Source organism: Danio rerio, chromosome 18 (assembly GCF_052040795.2).
Source record: "Danio rerio strain M-AB ecotype USA chromosome 18, GRCz13ab, whole genome shotgun sequence".
Taxonomy (NCBI): Eukaryota; Metazoa; Chordata; class Actinopteri; order Cypriniformes; family Danionidae; genus Danio; species Danio rerio.
The window spans coordinates 53,807,600-53,833,555 of NC_141038.1; the positions used below are offsets into that span (position 1 = coordinate 53,807,600).

Here is a 25,956-nt window from a genome sequence, read left to right on the forward strand (position 1 = left end):
TGAGTCATTGTAATTCACTTCTTATCTTCCACCACTGACTAAAGCCATGCATCATACCACTGGTTTTGTGCTCCAGGGTCACATTTGAGCTTTGCACCCGTACCTTTGGTTTGTTGGGATGAAGCGGGTGTATTTTTGAAGCGTCTCTGACATTTACACGCGTCTGTGCTCTCGGCGGGAGCGTCTGAAGACTGAATCTGGCCTCCATGTGAAAGGTTATGTCTCCTATTCTGGTGCGCGCTGGGGATGGGGAACTCAATAAGGGCTGTGTTTTATTCAAAGGGATGTTGCCAATAGCACAGCGGATCGATCCGCCGCCGGGGTCTTCAACAAAAACCTGCCGTATATTCAACATTTACTCACAATCCAGCGCTGTGTGAGCAAGAGCAAGAGCCCAGGTTTGCTTTCATATGGAGCCTTTTCACATTTCTGGGGTTCTCAGCGTTGAAGTCGTCATAGCTGGAAAACTATGAGAGCGCAGTGAACGGGAGAGGATGACAAATCAATATTTTACAAGCCTGAAATAATAAAAGAAGAACTGTGATTTAACCATTTCTGTACATCTACAGTTGTGAATCTCACTAAATATTTCCCAAATGTTTAACAGAGCAAGGAATTGCTCACAGTATTTCCTATAATATTTTTTCTTGTTTATTTTATTCTCCTCTTTATTCTCTTTATTCTTTATTTTTTACTCTTTATTCTTGTTTATTTTATGCTCCTCCTCCTCCGGGTCTCCGCTACGCCGACGTAACACTGCAAGCTAAGCAGACAAACTGGTTTCGGCGGGAAAGCCCTCCAAACTGAGGTGAGCCGGCGAGCGCGAAGAGGAGGAGCGGCGTCACACCGCCCCATAGCGTTCACTCGAAAAAAACAAAAAGCGGCAACACGTACCTCCGGCCACATAAATCGCGGTCTCCAGAAACATCCGCGGGGTTACGTTTCCAGAATAAGCTTGGGTTGCCCAGTTCCCCTATAGCGCATGTGTTTGGACTTGTTGGGGAAACCAGAGCACCCAGAGGAAACCCACACCAACACGAGGAGAACATGCAAACTCCACACAGAAACACCAACTGACCCAGCCGAGACTCGAACCAGCGACCTACTTGCTGTGAGGTCAACGTGCTACGCACTGCGCAACCACATCGCCAAAATCAGTCATCAGAACTGAGTTATAATGTTCAGAATAAAGTCTTTCTGTTAAACAGAAATTGGGGATGAAATATACAGGAGGGCGAATAACTCAGACTTCAACTCTACATTAATGAGAGCTGACAGAGAATTCTTTTATTTTGGAGGTGAGATTAAAGTATTGGCCGTCATGCTAATTCTACACCCTTGAGTCGGAGGATTGCGGAGAAAAGCCGAATTATACATTGGAGAAACTGGAAAGGCAAATGAAGGGCGAAGCGGTCCAGCAAAATGAGCGTTTGAAGACAGATTGTTGTTAATTACCCCCTCAGCGTAATCATTTACTGGGCTGGACGTCCTGCGGGACGGTCAGCCCATAGATCCTGAACACTGAGAGACTGTCCACAACACCATTATCAGTAGATCAGCTCCAAATCATGCATACTGACTGACCACAGCACACAGAGAGCGCATTACAGGCTATTATTATCACATGCCGTTCTGTGTCACCTAAACAATGAGCTACAGGGGTAAATAAATAATGAAACGCTTAAATATATAAACGTCTAGAGGAAAGTTTCTAGCGGAACGCCAAACAATCACCTGCTATTTCAGTAATGAATGTAAACCAGCATGCAGAACACACACACACTTGATCAGTCAGCATTTCTACATCATTATACACTAGTTGCATCCCAAATGACTCACTATGGAAAGCATTTTGTGTGTTTTAAAGGCTAAGAGACATCTAAACATCGACAGCTTGGCTAAGACAAGCCTAACCGGACTGACAAAAGTATTTACATTTACATTTAGCAGAGGCTTTTATCCAAAGCGGCTTACAAATGAGGACAAGGAAGCAATTTACACAACTATAAGAGCAACAATGAAGAAGTGCTGTAGGCAAGTTTCAGGTGTGTAAAGAAAGTGTAAGAAGCAAAACATTAGTAATCTTTTTTTTTTTTTTGTAGTTAGTGAAGGAGTCAGAGAGGCAATTGCAGATTAGTAAGTGAAGTGGAGACTAAATAGTTGAGTTTTTAGTGGTTTCTTGAAGACAGCGAGTGACTCTGCTGTTCTGATGCAGTTAGGGAGTTCATTCCACCAACTGGGCAGATTGAACGCGAGAGTTCGGGAAAGTGATTTCTTCCCTCTTTGGGATGGAACCACGAGGCGACGTTCATTCACAGAACGCAAGTTTCTGGAGGACACATACATCTGCAGAAGTGAGAGCAGATAAGAAGGAGCAAAGCCAGAAGTCGCTTTGTAGGCAAACATCAGAGCTTTGAATTTGATGCGAGCAGCAACTGGCAGCCAGTGCAAACGGATGAGCAGTGGAGTGACATGTGCTCGTTTAGCTTCATTGAAGACCACTCGTGCTGCTGCGTTCTGGAGCAGTTGAAGAGGCTTGATAGAGTTAGCTGGAAGCCCGGCTAGTAGAGAGTTGCAATAGTCCAGTCTGGAGAGAACAAGAGCTTCAACAAGGAGTTGAGCTGCATGTTCAGATAAGAAGGGTCGGATCTTTCTGATGTTATAGAGCGCGAATCTGCACGATCGAGCAGTTCTAGAGATGTGGTCAGAGAAGTTTAGTTGGTCATCAATCGTTACTCCAAGGCTTTTCAACATTTTGGATGCAGTAATGGTTGCCCCATCCATCTGGATTGAAAAGTTATGATGTAGAGTCGGATTGGCAGAAACTTCAAGCATTTCTGTTTTCGTGAGGTTCAGCTGAAGATGATGATCTTTCATCCAGTGTGAAATATCCAACAGGCAGGCTGAGATGCGAGCTGGAACCCAGCCTGACCAGCTAAGACCAGCCTGGAAATGGCCAAAACCCCTTTAAAACCAGCCTGGTCGACCAGCTAAAACCAGCCAACCAGCCGAGGCTGGTTTAAGCTGGATTTTTCAGTAGGGCCAGTACAGGGTTGCAGCTAGAAGGGCATCTGCTGTGTAAAAAATATGCTGAAATAGTTGGTGGTTCATTCCGCTGTGGCGGCCCCTGATTAATAAAGGAACTAAGCTTAAGGAAAATGTATAATAATAATTAATAAGGTCATAGTAACTGATAACCTTCACTCTTCTGATCATGATTATAATGCATTAATGTGCACCTTTAGTAAAGCTCACGTCTAGCAAACCCATCCCCACATGTCTGCTCAGATTTGTGTGTGTGTGTGTGTGTGTGTGTGTGTGTTGCCGAGGCTTAGTGCTGAAGGATGCTTTGAATAAGAATCGCAGGATCAGCGTCTCCTCCAGCGAGATTGAAGAGCAACAGGTCATCAGACGTTAGCATTAGCATAAACTAGCAGAACACAGAACAAGCAGTAAAACACAAACCACCGCTCTCGGTACTCAGCGGCACTACACTGAAGAGAAAGAAGAAGATTCAGTGGATTTACTAAGCTTTTTTTAAGGGCGTCACGGTGGCACAGTGGTTAGCACAATCGCCTCACAGCAAGAAGGTCGCTGGTTTGAGTCCTGGATGGGTCAGTTGGTGTTTCTGTGTGGAGTTTGCATGTTCTCCCCGTGTTGGTGTGGGTTTCCTCCGGGTGCTCCGGTTTCCCCCACAGTCCAAACACATGCACTATAGGGGAACTGATCAACTACACTGGCCACACTGGAGAGGAGATAGAGTGATGAAGCCGGTTATGATATGGGGATGGTTAGGAGGCCATGATGGACAGATTTGGCCAGGATGCCGGGGTGAAACCCTCACTCTTTTCGAAAGACAGATTTTTAACGACCACAGAGTTGGGACCTCGGTTTAACTTCTCATCCGAAAGATGAGCTTTCCCATGTGCTCTCCCATCCAGGTACTGACCGGACCCTGCTTTGCTTCAGTAGCAGAGAGCTAGCAGCCGTATGTTGCTCTGTGTGCTCAACCTCCATAGGAACGCATTGAAAACTGTCAAATAAATGCATACATGATCTGCTGACGTGAAATATGATGGTGTGCATCGCTTATCAGGGATCAATTATTGTGTGTGTGAACTGACTAGATCTGCCCACCGACACACACACACAGCGTCTGAGTGGGAGTGAGGAGGATTATTTAGCCAATTAGAGAGGATAATGAAGTGGATTTGCTGATTCAGGCCTATTGGAGAGGGAAACTAATAAGCCTTCAGTCTGGAGGAGCTTTTTAAAACTGGAGCAGGCTTCTGCATCACTGTATACCTGCGCTGCACACCACAGGCACTTTTCCCCACCGTTCTTGTGTCAAATGTGTATTTCTGGGAGCGTCAGAGGAATAAACGCAATATACGCACATGCATTCTGAATCTGACAGTATATAGGCAGGGGGGATTACTGTAACTAAACAACTTTGGTTATTTAGTAGATTAAAATAAAGAAGTAAAAATCAATGATTCAACAAACTGGGGTGCGTTTCCCAAAACCATCATTAGCCAACTAAGGTCGCAAGTTCCGTCATCACAAACATAGTTTGTTGATTTGCCGTTTCCCAAATCCATCGCTCCAACGAACATTCGCAAACTGCATCGCAAACTTAAAACTACACCTCTAGAGCTGTAGTTAGAAACATTGGCTGTGTTCTATTCCCACTTTTCCCCCCTATGCCCTATTCATTGAGAACATTCTCACATTTAAACTTGGAGTGATTAAAAATAAATAAGCATTAAAGTCGTCACTCTTGTGTGTAATTTGCTTTCAAACTATATTTACAGGTCAGTTTTAGCAATCTTAATGTTTACTACAGTGCTCCCTTCGCAGTGCACTTTGAAAACATGGATGTCATTTTGAACACAGCCTCATGGTGAAAGCTATAGGTGATCTATTATTTAAAAGTGGAATTTATGTTACATCTCCAAAAGCTTGGGAAAACAAAAAACATAGCACACGTTAATGCTTTAATTTTAGTGTGATATTTATTAAGTATCTGTACTGTATATGACATGGACCTGCTGAGTAGAACATTTTTTGCAGTAACTTACATGTCAAATTGTAAAAGTAGACTTTTCAAAAAATAAATAAACAAATAAACAGTATCCTACTTAATAATAATAATAATAATAATAACAATCATTATTATTAATATTATTATTAAAGTAGTATTTTTTTAAATTTCCTAATAAATAATAAATATTAATTTCATTTCTTAATAAATCGCCTTATTGATTATTTATTTATTTATTTATTTATTTATGTATTTATTTATATGATTTATATATTATTAGTTAAGGAAACACAGACCCTTATATGAGCTGTTTACATATATTTCAATTAATATGGAAAACGAGTGCATGTTTTTGCCAAACTAATATTGGATTTTTATTTTAATGCATGTGTGTGTGTGTGTGTAATTTGCACAAATAAATAATGGGGTTCTTCTCCAAAGAAGTTGTTACTCCACCCCATTCAGAGCATCATTATGGGCTTTTTACGTTATAACTAACATGGTTCAAGCACTGCATCAGCGACAGAGAAACTTCGGTTTTAGGAAACACTCGTCACTACATAGCTCTTTTTCCAAACAATGCATCGTACTATAATATTTCAGCCGCAAGTTACATCGTTGTTTGGGCTATTTATTTGGATTGTTTGTTCAAATAAAATTGAAATCGATTAAAATTAAGATATAGACAGTGGAAGTTAGAATTATCTGCCCTCCTGTTAAATTTCCCGCAATTTCTGTTTAACAGAAACAAGATTTTTTTCGACACATTTCTAAACACAATAGTTCATTCATTTATTTAGTCCCTAAGAGGTTAAGATGTTATCGTAGCATCATATTCAATCATTATTAAAGTATCCATCAAAGTGGAGGGATTTTCATCAAATATTGAATAAGTCAATAACACTGTATCCTGTGAGCTGCAGAATGAGCGCAGGATCATTAACTCATCTCATTAAAACACATCGATTCTCCAGCTCAATAAAACCGGCAATATTCTGATGCTCATGATGAAGTTATAACACACGACAAATATTTCAGTTAAAAGTCACCTTCAGGCTCAGGATCTAGACGTACATGAAGAGAAGACACAGCATTTACACACACATGCATAAAAAGTGTTTCTTTTGGTTGATGTTAGTTTATTGTGAAGATGATGATGATCATTTAATTTTATTTTCATGGCAAAAACATTTCATTAACAAATGTACAATTCAAAACAACAAACAAATGAATACTTAAGTTAGATATGATTTTAAGCATTATTACATGAGAAAAATTAGACAGTTTTTCCTGGTGACACTTTGTTAAAAGGATTAGGATGAATAATTTTCATAAATGTATTATTAATTAAATTTACTTATTTATTTAATTTAAATTATTAAATACTTATTTTATGTGTATATATTTAGATGTTGAAGAATCAAACACATTTTTAGGTTTAAAAAATAATAATTAATGCTATATTAAACATTATTTGTATTTTTAGTTGACGTTAGTTGACTGATTAAGTGACTAAACTGTTAATTATTATAAACTATTCAATATTTATTAATGTTAATTAGTGCTGGGCAATAATTAGTCATGATAAATCGCATCCAAAATAAAGGTTTTTGACATAATTGACTCAGCATGTTGATTATATTTATATAAATACATGCATATATTTGAGAAAATTATTATTCATATTCAGATATAAAATATGTATGAGATACAAATTATATATTCATTTAAATATCTAAATAACAAAACTGTTTTATTTTCATACATATGGAGATTAGTTTTAATAATTCATTTCTAATAAGTGATTTATTTTATTTATATATATATATATATATATATATATATATATATATATATATATATATATATATATATATATATATATATATATATATACTGTAGACTCATTTAATGTAAGCATATTTTATTAATGCATCTTAAAATAGGTTATAAACAGTGTTTTAATGAAACGGTGTAAATCAGCAAGGACAGAGACTGGGGTGAAAGGTCAGTAACAAGTCTTTCCTTTTATACGCAGTGATCCAGATTAATATGTGAGAGCAACAGATATACAGTGTAGTGACTCTGAATTCTTTCAATTTAATTTAATCATATATTTTATCTTGTCATTTATTAATGCATCTTAAAATCAGTTATAAAGAGTGAACACTTTTGCCCCAAACGAACAAGGTGTTACAATGGAAGTCTTGAGCATGTAAATCTCAATAAATCTCATGTGTGTGTCTTTTTGTGGCCCGATGACCAAAGCAGACCACCTTGACTATAATCTATAAACTTTTATTTTGGATGCAGTTATTCTTTGCCCAGCACTAATTAATATTTTATAACATAATATATTAATATTATTAAATATTTATTTATTTTAAAATGAATACTTTAGTTTGTGTGTGTGTGTGTGTGTGTGTGTTTCCTCATTAATATGCAGTATTATGTGTGTTGTGTTGACCCTCAGCTGTGATCGCCACTGAGGAGCTGACAACAAGACAACATCCAAAACACACTAAAGCAGAATAATAAGCTGCTGTTTTCCTCTGCGCTGTCAGAGAAACGCTCAAACACACGTCAAGCATGAGGGCTTTCCCACAACAACAACAACCGTTTCTGTTCACACTGACCTCACTGCAGATCTTACACTGAGTAAGTACAGTTGTTCGCTTGTTGACAGGAAATGCTTGTACGGCTCATAATTCAATATAAAATGAAAACATTGTTCAAGCTTCATAGCTTATGGAGCACCTATTATGCGCAAATTAATAGTGTTTGTTATAATCGAACTTGATGATTGAATCACTGTGATTGACATTCTCCCTTTGTACGTGTCATCAGAGGCGGAAAGCCCCGCCCACGAATCTCCATCTCATTAGCATAAACAGCAGCCCTGAGTGAAAAGCAGCCGTCCACCTCTACTTTAGCTGTGCGTTAATCTGATAATAACCAAACACCTTAGAATGAGCATCAGCCAATCAGAATCAAGCGCTAATTTTATAGGAGTTTACCAGTGTAAATGTATTACATGAAAATCACAGCATGTGAACACCTAAGATGATCTAAAAGCCAAACTACAGTATTATATGCACGGCACCCTTTTCTAATGTATTGTTACGCACATTGACACCCATATGTGTGGGCAGAAGCTGCTGTAGTGCAGATGTGCTGTAGACTGAGAGCTCCGGTAATTAACTGCAGTGTAATGTAGATCGCCTCTGAAATCATTTGCTCCTGTGGTGCTGAAAATTCGGCTCGAGAAACATGTGGGAGGATTTCACTGATTAAACAAAGCCGGCGGTCAGCCCAGCGCAGACTTCCAGACCATAATGAAGCCCGCGCAGCGTCCAGCGCTCTTCATTAACACTGAGATATACCTCAAATCATACTGAGAAGAATACACCCTAATTAAGCCTACTATAGGAATAACAACTTACAGGAGAGCTATTCTGCCCCTTTATTTATGATGTTGAATATGTCTGTGATGCGTCTAGAGCGGCGGTTCATAAACTGGGGGCCGCGACGTACATATCATCGTACACAAAGGGGCCCTCGCCTGAAAAAGTTTGATAATAGTGACAGATGTGAAACAGCAGTGTGTGTGTGTGTGTGTGTTGTGAGTGCTGGTCAGGTGTGCATGTGTGCTTCATGCTTCTGTCAGTCTATGGTGACTCCTGTCGCTGTTCATTTGTGCTTCATCGATTTATTTTATTTTAATTTATTTGGTATTTCGTTTTATATTTAATTTAGTTTGTAAATTACATTTTTTTAATTATATTTTTAACATTTATTTAAAATAAAAAATTTTTAATTAATAATTAAATTACTAATGATTTAATTAATTAATTTTTTTATATTATTCAATTAATTATTTTTATATTTTTATTTATTTGTTATTATATACAAATAAATAAAAATATAAAAATAATAAAAAAATTACTTAATAAATAAATAAAATAAAAAATAAATAAATAAAATTATATATATATATATATATATATATATATATATATATATATATATATATATATATATATATATATATATATATTATAATTAGTATTTTATTAAATTTTTTATTTAATTTAATATTTTTTTATTATCTTCATGCTTCTGTCAGTCTATGTGGCTCCTGTCTCTGTTCATCTAAAACTCCACATCTATAATCCTCTTAGTCTATGCTGACATCATCTTCAGCAGCTCAAACACTCTAATGGCGAATGGACAGACGGCTGCTTCTCACTCAGGGCTGCTGGAGATGCTAATGAGATGAAGAATAATGGGCGGGGCTTTCCCCCTCTGATGACACGTACAAAGAGAGAATGTCAATCAAAGTATTTCATTCATCAAGTCTGATTATAATAAACACAAATAATGCATGTTTACTATTGGAGGCTGGAGGTATTCACACACTGCTGACACACACACCCCTCATAAGAGTGAGTTTTGCATAATAGGTGTCCTTTAAATCACAATTGATGCTATTAACTACTGGCTTATTGCCTGCCTATTATTGCGACATGTTTTATAGCAGCTTTAATGTATGATCTTATTCTACATCTCTAATCCTACCCAAACCTAACTCCACCTTACTAGCAATTAATAACAGATTTCAGCAGCTAATAGTCTTAGTTATTGGTTTATTAATAGCATGAATTGTGCCTTAAACTAAAGTGTGAGCTGCTTTTCTGAGGCCGTGTTTGCGATCTGGGTTTATCGTCCGCTTCTAAAAGAGCTTGACTTCTATTCATAAAAGCTCAAGCCAAGATCCTGTCACGGTGAAGAAGTGGAGAGCTAAAAATGAACTTTAGTGCGGGACTCTACTAGCAGTCCTTTAAAAAAGTCCACAGCTCCACAAATCTGTCCGCTCTTAATGGAGAGGAAAGACTGTTTTATTCAATTGACAGAGCAATGCAGACGCTGCAGAGCGAGAGCTTGCACACACATCTCTCTATATTACACACCACAGCTTATTCTCACAAACACAGAATCAGAACATATGCATGTGTGGACAAAGTGCACGTGCAGTTAAACGTAGCAGTGCTGTGCAGTGCAAATCTAATAATAAATATAAAAATAAACTACACTGAAATAAATTATTCAGAGATGATTCCCTGGATTTACTGATTTTTTTTTTACGTTAAGTGATTGTAAACAATTTATTTGTGTTGAATTTAAAGAAACAAATTAAGTTGAACATTATTAAACTTAATATGTTTGTTTGAATTCAACACAAATAAATTGTTTGCAACAATTCTGCATGCAACACTTTATTCAGTGTATTAAAATAATAATAATAATAAATATATAATAGGCATAATGGTGGCGCAGTGGGTAGCACAATCGCCTCACAACAAGAAGGTTGCTGGTTTGAGTCCAGCTGGGTCAGTTAGTGTTTCAGTGTGGAGTTTGCATGTTCTCCCCGTGTTGCCATGGGTTTCCTCCAAACACATGGCGTACAAGTAAATTGGGTAAGCTAAGCTGGCTGTATGGGTGTTTCCCAGTGATGGGTTGCAGCTGGAAGGGCATCCGCTGCATAAAACATATGCTGGATAAGTTGGCGGTTCATTCCTCTGTGGCAACTTTTTAACCCAGACTCATTGTGGAAACGTAGCCCCGGGGACATTTCTGGAGACAACAAAAACGTCCCGGGAGGTACGTACTGTTCTCGTGTAAAAAGCCGTCTGTCCGACTGAACGATCGACTGGGCGGCCGACCCAGCTGACCCAGCCACTCTCCTCCTCCTCCTCCCCTAAACCCAAGTGACGATTTGCAAAAGCCGTCCGGAAAAGAAAAGCAAAAGCCCTCGTCCGATTTTGACCGTGTTTTCAGATCTCGCCGTATTCTTACCCCGTCGCGAACTCGTTGGCATTATTTTTTAGATTCTGTTTTTCATCTTACCTGAATTGAACTGCTCTTCCCCGCACTCGAACACGGTCGTCACCGTCTTCGCCGCCGGCTCCTCCTCCGGGCCTCCGCTCCACTGATGTAATACATAATTAAATTAGTTTAATGCTTTATTCATTCATTCACTTTCTTTTCGTCCCTTTATTGTCGCCACAGTGGAATGAACCGCCAACTTATCCAGCATATGTTTCACGCAGTGAATGCCCTTCCAGCTGCAACCCATCCCTGGGAAACATCCATACACACTCATACACTAGGGACAATTTAGCCTACCCAATTCCCCTGTACTACGTTTTTGGACTTGTGGGGGAAACCATAGCACCCGGAGGAAACCCACGCGATCACGGGGAGAACATGCAAACTCTACACAGAAACACCAACTGACCCAGCCGAGACTCAAACCAGCGACTTTCTTTCTGTGAGGTAATTGTGCTACCCACTGCGCCACCGTGACGCCCTGTTTCAATAGTTCAATACCATAATTTCAGTTCATCATTAATACTTATCCAAAATTATACCCATATTTCAAAAACATTAAGAATATAAAGACAATTTAAAGAACTCCTTGTTACTCCTAATTGCAATTAACATCAAAATAAATATTTTTATTATTTTATTTTTCTGAAAACAACACACAATTAATTGTTTAAAACATAACCTTGATCTCACACCTTTAATATATATATATATATATATATATATATATATATATATATATATATATATATATATATATATATATATATATATATATTTTTTTTTTTTTTTTTTTTTTTATATATATATTTTTTTTTCTTTCTTTCTTTAAAACGCACAGCAACACGGGGAGAACATGCAAACTCCACACAGAAACACCGCTGGGACTCAAACTAGCGACCCTCTTACTGTGAGGCAATTGTTCAACTCACTGCGCCATCTTGCTGCCCCTATATATATATATGTATGTATGTATGTATGTGTGTGTGTGTGTGTATATATATATATATATATATATATATATATATATATATATATATATATATATATATATATATATATATATATATATATATATATATGTATATATTAATTAATAAGTGCACTTCTTTTCTCCAGGTAATATTTGACTCATATTTAATCCAGTCACTTCAGTCTCACTCTTCTTCCTCTTTGATATCAGAATGTATGGATCTTGGCTGTAATGTCACATTTTTCTGCATAATTAATCTCGTTCCTTACTCCAGGTTTTAAAAGCCAATGGTCTGTTTAACAACTCTCCCCGACACTAAACAGACAATTAGTCACAGCCAAATCATTTCTCAGATGTTTTATGGCTGCGTCCAGAGTTCAGTGCTGCTGTCCGACGTCCAGACCAACGTTTACTGTAAAGACGGAGCAATAATACAGTGATGAACAGTTACTGTAAGCACTGTACTAGTTGCTAAAGTATTACTGTAATTACTTTTCTACTATAAATTAGGTATAAAGTGGTTACATACACGCACCGGCCACTTTATTAGGTACACCTGTCCAACTGGCATGACATGGTCAAGAGGATCTGCTGCAGTTCAAAGTGAGCATCAGAATGGGGAAGAAAGGGGATTTAAGAGACTTTGAATGTGGCATGGTTGTTGCTGCCAGACGGGCTGCTCTGAGTATTTCAGAAACTGCTGATCTACTGGGATTTTCACGCACAACCATCTCTAGGGTTTACAGAGAATGCTCCAACAAAGAGGAAATATCCAGTGAGCGGCAGTTCTGTGGGCTTGTTGATGCCAGAGGTCAGAGGAGAATGGCCAGACTGGTTCCAGCTGATGGAAAGGCAACAGTAACTCAAATAAGCACTCGTTACAACCGAGCTCTGCAGAAGAGCATCTCTGAACACACAACACGGCCAACCTTGAGGCGGATGGGCTACAGCAGCAGAAGAGCACACCGGGTGCCGCTCCTGTCAGCTAAGAACAGGAAACTGAGGCTACAATTCACACAGACTCACCAAAACTGCACAATAGAAGATTGGAGAAACGTTGCTGCTCTGATGAGTCTCCATTTCTGCTGACACATTCGGATGCTCGACTCACAATTTGGCCTCAACAACATGAAAGCATGGATCATCCTGCCTTGTATCAGCGGTTCAGGCTGGTGGTGGTGGTGTAATGGTGTGGGGGAGATTTTCTTTGGGTCCATTAGTACCAATTGAGCATCAACGCCACAGCCTACCTGAGTATTGCTGCTGACCATGTCCATCCCTTTATGAGCACAGTGTCTCCATCTTCTGATGGCTACTTCCAGCAGGATAACGCAGCATGTCATAAAGCTCAATCATCTCAGACTGGTGAACATGACGATGAGTTCACTGTACTCAAATGGCCTCCACAGTCACCAGAGCTCAATCCAATAGAGCAGCTTTGGGATGTGGTGGAACGGGAGATTGGCATCATGGATGTGCAGCCGACAAATCTGCAGCAACTGTGTGATGCTATCATGACAATATGGAGCAAAATCTCTGAGGAATATTTCCAGGAGCTTGTTGAATCTCTGCCTTCAAGGATTAAGGCAGTTCTGTAAGCAAAAGAGGTCCAACCTGGTACTAGTAAGGTGTACCTAATAAAGTGGCCAGTGAGTTTGTAGGTATTAAGTAACTAGCAGTTACTTTTTTATTTTGAATTAAAGTAACTAGTTATTTTTCTACTAAAAACAAGCTAAATTAACTAGTCACTGTGATAAAATTTCTACTAAAAATGAAAGTATTGAGTTACCATAACTACTTTTCTACTATAAACGAGTTAAACTACCGTAATTACTCCTCTATTAAAACATTTCTATAGATTAACAAATTACTGTAACAAGCTTTCTACTATAAATGAGTTATAAATAAACTACTTACTATTGTAATTATCTGCTAAAAATTGAAGAAAGGTAAAATAAAGAAGGCAGCACGGTGGCGCAGAGGGTAGCACATTCACCTCACAGCAAGAAGGTCACTGGTTCAAGCCTTGGCTGAGCCAGTTGGCATTTCTGTGTGGAGTTTGCATGTTCTCCCCATGTTGGCGTGGGTTTCCAAAATCCAAAGATGTGGTATAGGTAAATTAGGCAGGCTAATTTGCAAGTAGTGTATGTGTATGAATGTTTCCCAGTGATGGGTTGCAGCTGGAAGGGCATCCGCTGCATAAAACATATGCTGGATAAGTTGGTGGTTCATTCCTCTGTGGCGACCCCTGATAAATAAAGGGACTAAGCCGAAAAGAAAATGAACGAATGAACAAAATTAAGCAATTTAATTGCAGATTCTGACGTGCCTTAAACTCTGAATAGATTTATACCGAAATGTTGAACGTATCTACAAAGTATTTTTGTTGTACACATATTTTTTTGCAGAATAATTATATTTTTAAGCCAAATAATGTTTCATTAAAGATGACAGCACATGCTTCATCAGTTGGGTGAGGAATTAGTTCATGACAATCCGTGTCAGAATAAATCAAAATGAGATATTTAGTTTTGTTATTTAGGTATTTTGCTTAATAACATTATTTTTTTTTCGCTCTTACAGACGCCACATTTGTCTGACAATTGCACATGCTTAAAAAAAAAATAAACTGAGCATGTACATTATTATATCTTTATGCAGAGTTTCTTCAGAGCTCTTTAAATGAGCTGTACGTAATCTCCTTAAAGGCATTAATCTTTCATCATTTTCATGAATCTTGATGAAGTTGAGTATCAATATTTCTGAATCCGTATCTTATCAAAGGCATCGTTTCTTTTATTAAATTCAGAATATTTAATATCTTTCAGCACCTCAATAAGACCAAGTGCATTACCTTTTTTGCCTTGGTGAAGAGGCAGAATGATTAGGGCGAAGGTAGACTAAAGCTGCACTCAGACTGAACTCTTAAAACAACAACAGTCGATTTGTTATTTGTCGACTCCGTAAAAAATAAAAGAATCACAAAATATGTTAATTAAAAGGTAATTTTCATAGTGTAGATTTGCTTGTGATGGTCTCAAATACGTGTGGAAACACACACTCCTGTCATCCAGACACACTTGTGCATTGAGGAGCGAGGTGAGTGCTGGTCAACACAAAATAAATTATAATGTGTTCATGAGTGTCTGTTTGCAGATGCTTGAAGAGCCTGAAAACAAAGCTCTTCTGTTTTCTGTTCCAATGAAGCACACTTTAGCAGAGATGAACACCTACTACACTGAATATTACTAACATTGTGTATTTCAGCTGGAGTTTGTTGTCATTCTCATCCCACGGATCAAACATGAGCTCTGAATTACTCATTGGGGCCCAGTGTCAGATTACTACATGTGTTTCTGGCCCACATGGTAAACTAGAATTGTGCAATATGAATATATATATATTCTCACTGAATATGTGTGCTTCATTTATTTTTGCAATACATGAAATTTATAGTTACCGGCCACTTTATTAGGTACACCTGTCCAACTGCTTGTTAACGCAAATTTATTTTTCACTATTGTTGCTGACCATGTCCATCTCTTTATGACCACGGTGCCAAACATCTCAGACTGGTTTCTTGAACATGACAATGAGTACTCAAATGGCCTCCACAGTCACCAGATCTCAATCCAATAGAGCACCATTGGGACATGGTGGAACGGGAGATTGGCATCATGGAAGTGCAGCCGACAAATCTGCAGCAACTGTGTGATGCTATCATGTTAATATGGAGCAAAATCTCTGAGGAATATTTCCAGTAGTTTGCTGAATCTACGCCATGAAGGATTAAGGCAGTTCTGAAGACAAAAGGGGTCCAACCTGGTTCTAGTAAGGTGTACCTAATAAAGTGGCCGGTGAGTGTACGTTGCCCTATGTATGATTCCTTGCATGTTACAGATGACAAATCCACTAGAGGGCACTGTGTACATTATTTGCAAATCTGAAATGCATTGTTTAGTAGGAGTGTACCTACTTGTTCATGCATCATTACAAATTTTAAAAAGTGCATTCTGAATCATTTGTCTGTCACAAATTGATTTCATTTTATAATAACAAACAAACAATTTGTGCTTATATGATGATGCATAATGTTAAAAAAAATTCTTGTATATGCATAGTCAGCTGCAAGTTCTGCATCTAGGTGATGCAAAAGTGTTCATGAGATTTCTAAAAATGTTTTTTATTTACTCCAATATTGGCTACATAATCTAACAGTTAATCAAAACAAATCAAATTTCATTGTGAATTGAATAATTTAGAGTTTACAAAAATCTTTCTTGATTGAATTGGAAACCTATGAGTCGTCAATCAAATCGATTTGCTATATACCCAGTGATTCACATCCCTTATTTAGGGCACATTTTATTTTACATTTCAGATGACAAATACACTAGTAGGCGCCACCTACATGTTAGCGAAATGTAAAATACATTGCTCTGGTTACATTTAGTTGCACATTTCAGGGCACATTTCAGCTGGAAAAAATACACTAGAGGGCGCCACCTACAAGTTGGCAAAATGTAAAATACATAGCTTTGGTTACGTTTCGTTGCAAATTTCAGCTCACAAATACACTAGAGGGCGCGGTCTACATATTGGCAAAATTTAATATACGTTGCTCTGGTTACATTTCCTTGCAAATTTCAGTGGATAAATCCACTAGAGGGCGCCACCTACATGTTGGCTAAATGTAATATACGTTGCTCAGGTTACATTTCAGGGCACATTTCAGCTGACAAATCCACTAGAGGACGTGGTGTACATTTGTGCAAACCCGAAATACGTTCAGATGGTGCATTTTGTTGACAAGTTTAACAACAATAAACAACAAATAACAATCAAATGATCCCATTTAAGCATTTTGCATGATGTTACATTAATATTGCATCCAGTTTACTATAAATCATACATCTCTTGTGCATCATTCCAGTTGTGTTCATGTAACCACAATTCTGGAATGAGTCTAATATATAAACAATAAACTGATTAAATTTACAGAACAAGTACAATATCATAACATAGATCAAGATCAGAATATGAGATGAGATGTTAGCCCAGCCCTGAAAGCAGTGTTGACGTGAAAGTAATGGAGCAGAAAGCACATAATGAGGAACTTTGTTGTGGGGCTAATATTTTCCAGCACCTTCTACACACTATAAAACAGTATAAATTTAACACACAGTCGCGAGGCAATTGTAAAACCCATCTGTGAAATAACAATCTGCTAAATATCCTGTATTCAGAAGCGGCCATGCGAGACACCATTAATAATCTTCACCGCTATAATCTGCTTTTTTTGTTCTTTGCACTGTCTAATGGGAAGCGCCAGCATTTGCCAAAAGTTTTACAGATGCCTCTTTTGTCCTTCGCTAACTCGCAATTAGTTTGGTGACGCTGTGATTCAGAGTGTGTTTATATCATGCCTGAATCGGCTGATTTACACAAGCTGGAGGTTAAAAGTTATTGGAAGATGGATCAAGGTGCCATAATGCAAAATCATAACAGGGAAAAACAAAACATGAAGTGTGGCAGAATCCCACCACAAAAGTCTTCAGCAAAACATTATGAACACAGTAAATACAATGCATTTATATTTTTGATGCAAGTACATAGTAGAAACGATAAGGCCTCCTAACATAAAGTAGCATCCAGTCTTTTGTATATGTGCTAATCTTGAGGTTTACGTTATTAATAGTGTTATTTTGCTGTTTTGAAGCGATCTGTATAGCGTGAAGCGGTACATAAATAACAATGAGTGTGCTGTAGACATGCTGGAATATAATAAAGCAGATTTATCCATCTGTGTATGTGAAAGCGATGTGTGTTTGTCCTTATCTAAACTCTGCAGGAATCAGCTGCTCTACGGTGTGCTGTTATTATGGAGTGTGTTCTTCTTCTGTGACCTGCACACACGCGCACACAAACGCACAGACAGACAGACAGATAGATAGATAGATAGATAGATAGATAGATAGATAGATAGATAGATAGATAGATAGATAGATAGATAGATAGATAGATAGATAGATAGATAGATAGATAGATAGATAGATAGATAGATAGATAGATAGATAGATAGATAGATAGATAGATAGATAGATAGATAGATAGATAGATAGATAGATAGATAGATAGATAGATAGATAGATAGATAGATAGATAGATAGATAGATAGAAAGCCAGGATCTGATTGGCTGATAGCCGTGTCGTATTCTGCAATAGCAGCACTCGTACAGCCTCTTCACCCTTGTGTATTACTCCGCCCACATAGAGTGACAGCAGATCAACAAACTCACTACAGTTTGACAAATATTGCAGCTGTTGGACAACATGATGTACTTTTGAGGCGTTTGAATGTAGTTGTTTAGATTGCAATAATGCAGTGTATTTATAAGGACAGTGCCTAAATAGTTGCAATACATTTTAAATAGTGGCCATCAACCTGTCATACTGAGCAGAGCAAAGGCTGTTGCACCACACGATGGCGACAGAGAGCACATAGTAGGTCCATAGGGGAGAATAACTCTGCGTATATTTCAAATTACAGCTGATCAAATCATTATAAAACAGTGAAGAGTTGTGGTGCTATATTTTAACCAATTAGCTAGTGTTTTTCAGGGTTAATTGTTGTGATCTCCAGATTGCAGCAGAGAAATATTGGGAAATCTCTGTAGACTGGTGGCATTTCATGTCACGTTCACCCTTATAATCTTAAAATGTGAGTAAAATCAGCTGTTTTGTCATCACTTTAGACATTACGCTAGAGAATCATTCAAACACTAGCTTTACAGTGATGTTGGTGAATGAGCAGCGGTTTCTGCTGTTCTGACGTCAGTTGCAGATGTGAATGAATGGAGGAAGAAAGTAGTTCCTCATACAAAAGGATTTTTAAGACTTTGCCTGTTTGATTTCATTATATACATGATTATGCTGATGAACTGTTGTATAAACTCATTATCAGATGAGTAGCAGTGCGATATGCCTGTATATCAGCACTAGTGGGACACTAAGGCACTCGGCCTTCAGCCTTGAACCAACGCACGCCTCCGACCAGTGTCGATATACAGCCTTATCACACTGCTACTCGTGTGATATTGCTCATATAAATATAAATATATATATATATATATATATATATATATATATATATATATATATATATATATATATATATATATATATATATGACAAACAATATTTATTTATAAAATAAATAAATAATTCTTAAGTTTTGTTCCTTCATAAAAATGGTTCTTGCTTTCTTTATAATTAATTAATTGGCATAGAATCTTAAAAACTAGTTTTATTTTTTAGTTTCTTATGAAAATTAATATTAACAACAATTATATTATGTATTGCATATAATGTATAATATATTATATATTTAATACCCTAACTAAAAACATTCATAAATATCTAAATAAATAAATAACTGTAATAAATATATATGTATGTTCAACGTTTTTATGCATTTGAAAAAATTTTGCTCCCTTAAAAAACAACATTTACTTATTTACTATCTCATGGAAGCAGCATTGGTTCTGTAGTATAAGTGTTAAATGAAATATTTATTCATTCATTTTTATCTTAGTCCCTTTATTTATCAGGGGTCGCCACAGCAGAATGAATCGCCAACTATTCTAGCATGTTTTAAGCAGTGGAGGCCCTTCCAGCTGCAACCCAGTACTGGGAAACACCCATACACACTCATTCACACACACACACACACACACACACTCATACACTACGGCCAGTTTAGTTGATTAGTTCCTCTATAGCGCATGTGTTTGGACTGTGGGGGAAACCGGAGCACCCGGAGGAAACCCACGCCAACACGGGGAGAACATGCAAACTCCACACAGAAACACACACTGACCCAGCTGGGACTCGAACCAGCGACCTTCATGCTGTGCTAACCACAGTGCCGCCCCAAAATGCAATATTATTCTGCAATAAAAAGCAAACTCTGTCCTGGTTTTAGAGATGAAGCAGCAGTCGTGTGTGCGCATTTCTCACATGTTCTCTTTATTTGCACGCTCATCATGACGCCTCTGCTGTTTATAGCTCAACAAGTGTTTCCTGTGCTTAATCCTCTTGATTTTAATTAACTCAGCAAAAAAATCATTAATGGATCCTTTTTATCTGCGCCATTGTGAGGCAAATCCCTTTAGCTGCAGAGAAGCGTGTATAATTTTAAGGAAACGGCTTGTGATGTTTGGTGTCGTCTGGCTTTTGTTTTCCATCAGCTGCAGCTAAAGAAGCAAATAATTAAAGTCAGTGGGGGTACGGTGGCCTGTTGGTGCATTACACAATCACACAATACACGCACCAGGGAGACGCTCGTCAACATATTAGAGCAAAACACACCACTAAATAAAGAAAAGTGTGCAGACAGCGGCGAGGAGCATGAAGATGTGCGTCTCCAGAGGGAAATCATTACTGCATTACACGCTCTTCAAGTGTCTGAGGAGATGTTTATCATAAGCACTTTAGCCAGAATGTTTGATGCTGAATTCAAGGATGAGCAGGTGAAAAAATAATCAATGATTTGAGTTGAAAAATTCTGAATTATATATATTATATATGCATTTGAATTGCAGATCTAATTTTGATAGTATTGCTTGAAATTGTCAATAATATATTAATTAAATGGGCGGTAAGACAGTCTTTACTAAGACAATACTTAGTCCTTTAGTAAGATAATACTTTAAAAATGACCTCAATGACCTCATTTGAGTTTTGACTATTTTATTATTCATTTGTTTTAATGTCATTTTAATGCAACATTTAATCAAATAATTTTTTTAATCATTTATTTTAATTTATTTACTTATTTAGGATAAACTGTTTGCATTTTTGTTTATATATATATATATATATATATATATATATGGTCTGAGTATTTCAGAAACTGCTGATCTACTGGGATTTTCACGCACAACCATCTCTAGGGTTTAAAGAGAATGCTCCGACAAAGAGGAAATATCCAGTGAGCGGCAGTTCTGTGGGCTTGGTGATGAGGCCAGAGGTCAGAGGAGAATGGCCAGACTGGTTCCAGCTGATAGAAAGGCAACAGTAACTCAAATACTGTAAGCACTCGTTACAACCGAGCTCTGCAGAAGAGCATCTCTGAACACACAACACGTCCAACCTTGAGGCGGATGGGCTACAGCAGCAGAAGAGCACACCGGGTGCCGCTCCTGTCAGCTAAGAACAGGAAACTGAGGCTACAATTCACACAGACTCACCAAAACTGGACAATAGAAGATTGGAGAAACGTTGCTGCTCTGATGAGTCTCCATTTCTGCTGACACATTCTGATGCTCAGCTCATAATTTGGTCTCAACAACATGAAAGCATGGATCATCCTGCCTTGTATCAGCGGTTCAGGCTGGTGGTGGTGGTGTAATGGTGTGGGGGAGATTCTCTTTGGGTCCATTAGTACCAATTGAGCATCAACGCCACAGCCTACCTGAGTATTGCTGCTGACCATGTCCATCCCTTTATGAGCACAGTGTCTCCATCTTCTGATGGCTACTTCCAGCAGGATAACGCAGCATGTCATAAAGCTCAATCATCTCAGACTGGTGAACATGACGATGAGTTCACTGTACTCAAATGGCCTCCACAGTCACCAGAGCTCAATCCAATAGAGCAGCTTTGGGATGTGGTGGAACGGGAGATTGGCATCATGGATGTGCAGCCGACAAATCTGCAGCAACTGTGTGATGCTATCATGACAATATGGAGCAAAATCTCTGAGGAATATTTCCAGGAGCTTGTTGAATCTACAACACCAAGGATTCAGGTAGATCTGATAGCAAAAGTGCTCCAACCTGGTACTAGTAAGGTGTACCTAATAAAGTGGCCGGTGAGTGTATATATATTGTTTTGATTATTTTTGAACTTGTAGTTTAATGTTAATTTGAAGCGTGTTTGTCAATAATACATGAATTAAATGGGTTAGATAGTACTGAAATACTTCAAATATGCAATGACATTTAAATAAAATGAACACAAACATTAAATAAACAGGTAAGAAGTGAAATGCTCATGGGAAACATGCAATGACCTCGTTTATATATTTATCATAAAATCATGCAATGCTTCATGAAATATTCTAGATTTTAACCACATTCATTTAATTTGACTGAACAAATGTTACTGTATTAACAATTAAGCTCTTGACAGTAATAAACATATGATTTATTATCTAAATATATAGAATTATATGAATGAGTGAATGAGTGATGCAACAAAATGAAGTTTGCTGATAATCTTATTAAGAAAAGTGAGATCATATGAGCATACAACCAACACAAACACACTCAAACACAAGCACTTACAACAAACACACACACACACACACACACACACACACACACAGACGTGATGAAGCGATTATAATTGATTAAACATTTCCAAGTTGTTTTCTTCTTTAGTGCATACTAATGGAATTCATTAACTAGAAGAGCAGCGGCTAATAGAGTTTCAGCTTTACTAGAACTCTCAGCGAGACACAACACTGATCCACCACACACGCGCACACACACACACACACACACACACACACATACACACACGCGCACACACACACACACACACACACATACACACACACACACACACACACACACACACACACACACACACACGCATGCATGCACGCACACACACATACACACACACATACACAAACACACACAAACACACAAACACAAACACACACAACTAAAAAGAGAAAACAAATATATTCTCGTATTTTTAATAGAGTTGTCAGATAAAGGCACAGCTAAAGTAGTTCCGGCAGGTTCTGAGCGCATTACAGCTCCATATCACTCTGCTGAATGATTAGAGCTATTTCGCAGCTACAACAGTCAGAAATCACATTAAAAGCATACCATATCAAACCGCATCGTACCACAGTGGAAACGGGCCATTAGCAGGAGGATGAGGATCAAATAAGGGTGGAAGTTTCAGCAAGACAATGACACAAAGCACAGCCAAAGAGATATTCAGATGCTTTCAGTGAAAAAAAAATCAAGCTGCCCAGCTAATCACATGATCCGAATCCAATAGAAAACACAGAATTAAGCTCAGATTTGATCGATGAGACCCACAGAACCATCAAGATTTAGACACTCTGTTGAAGTCTGTCAGAAACTCACCCCTGAGCACTGCATGAGGCTTCATTCTCCATATGAGAGGCATCTTAAGGCTGCCTTTGATACAAAGGGCCCGATCATACGCCCGGCGCAGTGTGGCGCAAGACGCGGCGCAGTAGTCTTTTGGTAGTTTCAGCTTGGCGCAAGAGTGGTTTTGAGGCGTTGCGCTACGCTGTTTAAACAGCAAATGCATTAGCGCTCATTTGTGCGCCCATAGGCGTTCTGCTCTAAAAAGGAAGGCGTTCTGAGGTGGACCGCTGGCGCGTCGCTATTTAGAGAAACTATAATAGATTTTTCATTAGACCAAAACTAACCCGGTCTAAACTCCAGCGCAGAGTTGCACCTCGCTTACACACTGCTTAATACACACAAGAGAGCAATACGCAAATATCTTTACATATGAAAAAATGTAAATATTAAGGATATATATAGGATATAATAAGAATAGATATAGAATATAAATATAAAGGATTAAAATATTACAAAACATATTATTTTCTAGCCTACATAAATATGAAAAATCACTGCTGTTATGTCTTCTTCATCTCGGGAGGCTTTTTCAGTTCATTCATAACAATTTGCTTTTGTATAATGTTATTATTATTAGCAGTATTATTCATTATATCCATATTTATATTTGTTTTATTAAAAACAAGCTTAGATTTGTCCACCTGTCAGGTTTTAGACCATATGGGGCACAGCATGTGTTTTAGGATATAACTCAGGTTTTTAAGCACATTTTGTTATTATTGTTCATTTATTCGTTTGCTGGAAATTAGAACTGAATTTAGAAATAGTTTTGAAACAAATCTTTGCGCTTAACAAACAAAATTAATTATTTATAGGCTAATTGATGTCTGTGTGTAAAGGTTTCCCTATCCAAGAGCGAAAGTGAAAGTAGATCCATTATCTCTCATTCTCACGCAGTAGATGCTCTGTTTAACTGTTTTCTGTTAATAAACTGTGAACTGTTTGCTTGTGAAAAGCTCATTTTTTCCACTTAGACTTACTTTGCGTCCTGTAAATAGCGAATGCGCTCTTGGCGTAGCGCAGCTGGGTCTTAAAGGGAATGGGAGATGAGACTCTAATTGGTTTATTCTCAAAACACACCTATAACTCATTAAGAAAATAAACTCAACCCATTTAGCCCTTGCGCCACGGCGCAAGGCAGATTTCCCGTCCGTAAATTAGCAAAAACGCGTTCTCACACACCCTGAAAGCGTTTGCGCCCTGCGTTTTGCGCTCTGCGCATGGACCGTCAAAATAGAGCCCAAAGTGTTAATTTGAGCAGTTCAGTGCTCTCCCCATACAGTCATTTCACTATTACACAAAACAAAACCATCTGAAAAGTGTGTTATATTTTTATGTTTGTATATTTTGGGTTTTTACTTAAATCTGCTTCATTTCCATGTTAACAGCTCCTTTATAAAGATTATTCATGATGTGTTCAATACTTATTTTCCCCGCTGTAACACCTCAACTTAAAAGAACTCAAATAAAGATGAATGTGTAAAAGAGTTGTGGACGCGGCGCTGCTGCTGGTGTACATTTAGAAAAAGCTTCAACAGCAGCAATTTGAAAGCTTTCACAAGCAAACGTTCAGCAATTGCAGGCTGTTTTTCTCCGCTGTTCTGAAGCACCAAATGGATTTTTTTTTTACGAGAACTTGGGCTCGGAAATAAACCCAAATGTCAGTCTGCGCTGGCCTGCGATGACAGCCGGAGCCTAAGCCTATTTCCTCCGGAGTGAAGAATCGCTTCCTAATGCTTTAAATTTCCCTCGGCCGCAGAAACAGACAGGAGAGAAAAGCACATCAGCGGAGACCTTCAGCCCCACAGACCGGAGAGAAAACACCAGCGGTCTTACATGCTTGATATTACAGCGTGACGAGACACGGCATTTATGATGGTACAGACACAAGTGAGAAAGCAAACTAGTATTTATTAAACAAAGGGATTCATATATACATACAAAAATTAATATATGGCATAAATGATTAAAAAATGTATCAATTAATGCAACCTTTATATACGTTTGACTGAGTTTGTGGGTTAAAATGAACACTAGGGGGCAGTATGATGACGATAACATTTGCTCATCACACTAATGATGTTTACAGGGACATTATTGATGATTAAAGGGTTATTTGCATGCAGCTCTTGACCAAATAAACACCACAAAACAATGTAAAGGGCCAATAAAAAATGAAAGATACATTTTACTGCAGTTTGCGGGTGAAATGAACACTAGGGGGCAGTGTGATGATGACAACTTTTGTTTCTTTTACAAAACAATTCATATTTAGCAAATCAAATCATGTAGAATAGAGAATAAAGATAAACAATAAGTAAACAACTTTCTTGATGAAGTTACAAAAGCATAAGTCAACATATCTGCAGTTTGTACATTTACATTTAGTCATTTAGTCATTTAGCAGAGGCTTTTATCCAAAGCGACTTACAAATGAGGACAAGGAAGCAATTTACACAACTATAAGAGCAACAATGAAGAAGTGCTGTAGGCGAGTTTTAGGTGTGTGAAGTGTAAGACGCAAAACCATCAGTAATAATTTTTATTTTATTTATTTATTTATTTATTTTTTTGGGGGGGGTTTTGTAGTACAGTTAGCGATGGAGCCAGAGAGGCAATTGCAGATTAGGAAGGAAAGTGGAGACTAAGACAGCGAGTGACTCTGCCGTTCTGATGCAGTTAGGGAGTTCATTCCACCAACTAGGCAGATTGAACGCGAGAGTTCGGGAAAGTGATTTCTTCCCTTTTTGGGATGGAACCACGAGGCGACGTTCATTCACAGAACGCAAGTTTCTGGAGGGCACATACATCTGCAGAAGTGAGAGCAGATAAGAAGGAGCAAAGCCAGAAGT

The 25,956-nt window shown here is 37.9% G+C and overlaps 1 long non-coding RNA gene across 3 annotated transcripts in view; it reads right to left on the reverse strand.

Moving 5' to 3' along the window:
- Nucleotides 1-25,956, reverse strand: part of LOC147832965 (uncharacterized) — an 87,542-nt gene that overhangs the window by 6,022 nt on the left and 55,564 nt on the right. For 2 of the 3 annotated variants that reach the window (XR_015515462.1, XR_015515463.1), the window contains one exon: nt 10,952-11,033. The exons of the other annotated variant lie outside the window; for it this stretch is intronic. This is a non-coding gene — a long non-coding RNA (uncharacterized LOC147832965). The remainder of the gene's footprint in view (nt 1-10,951; nt 11,034-25,956) is intronic. 3 annotated transcript variants of the gene reach the window in all.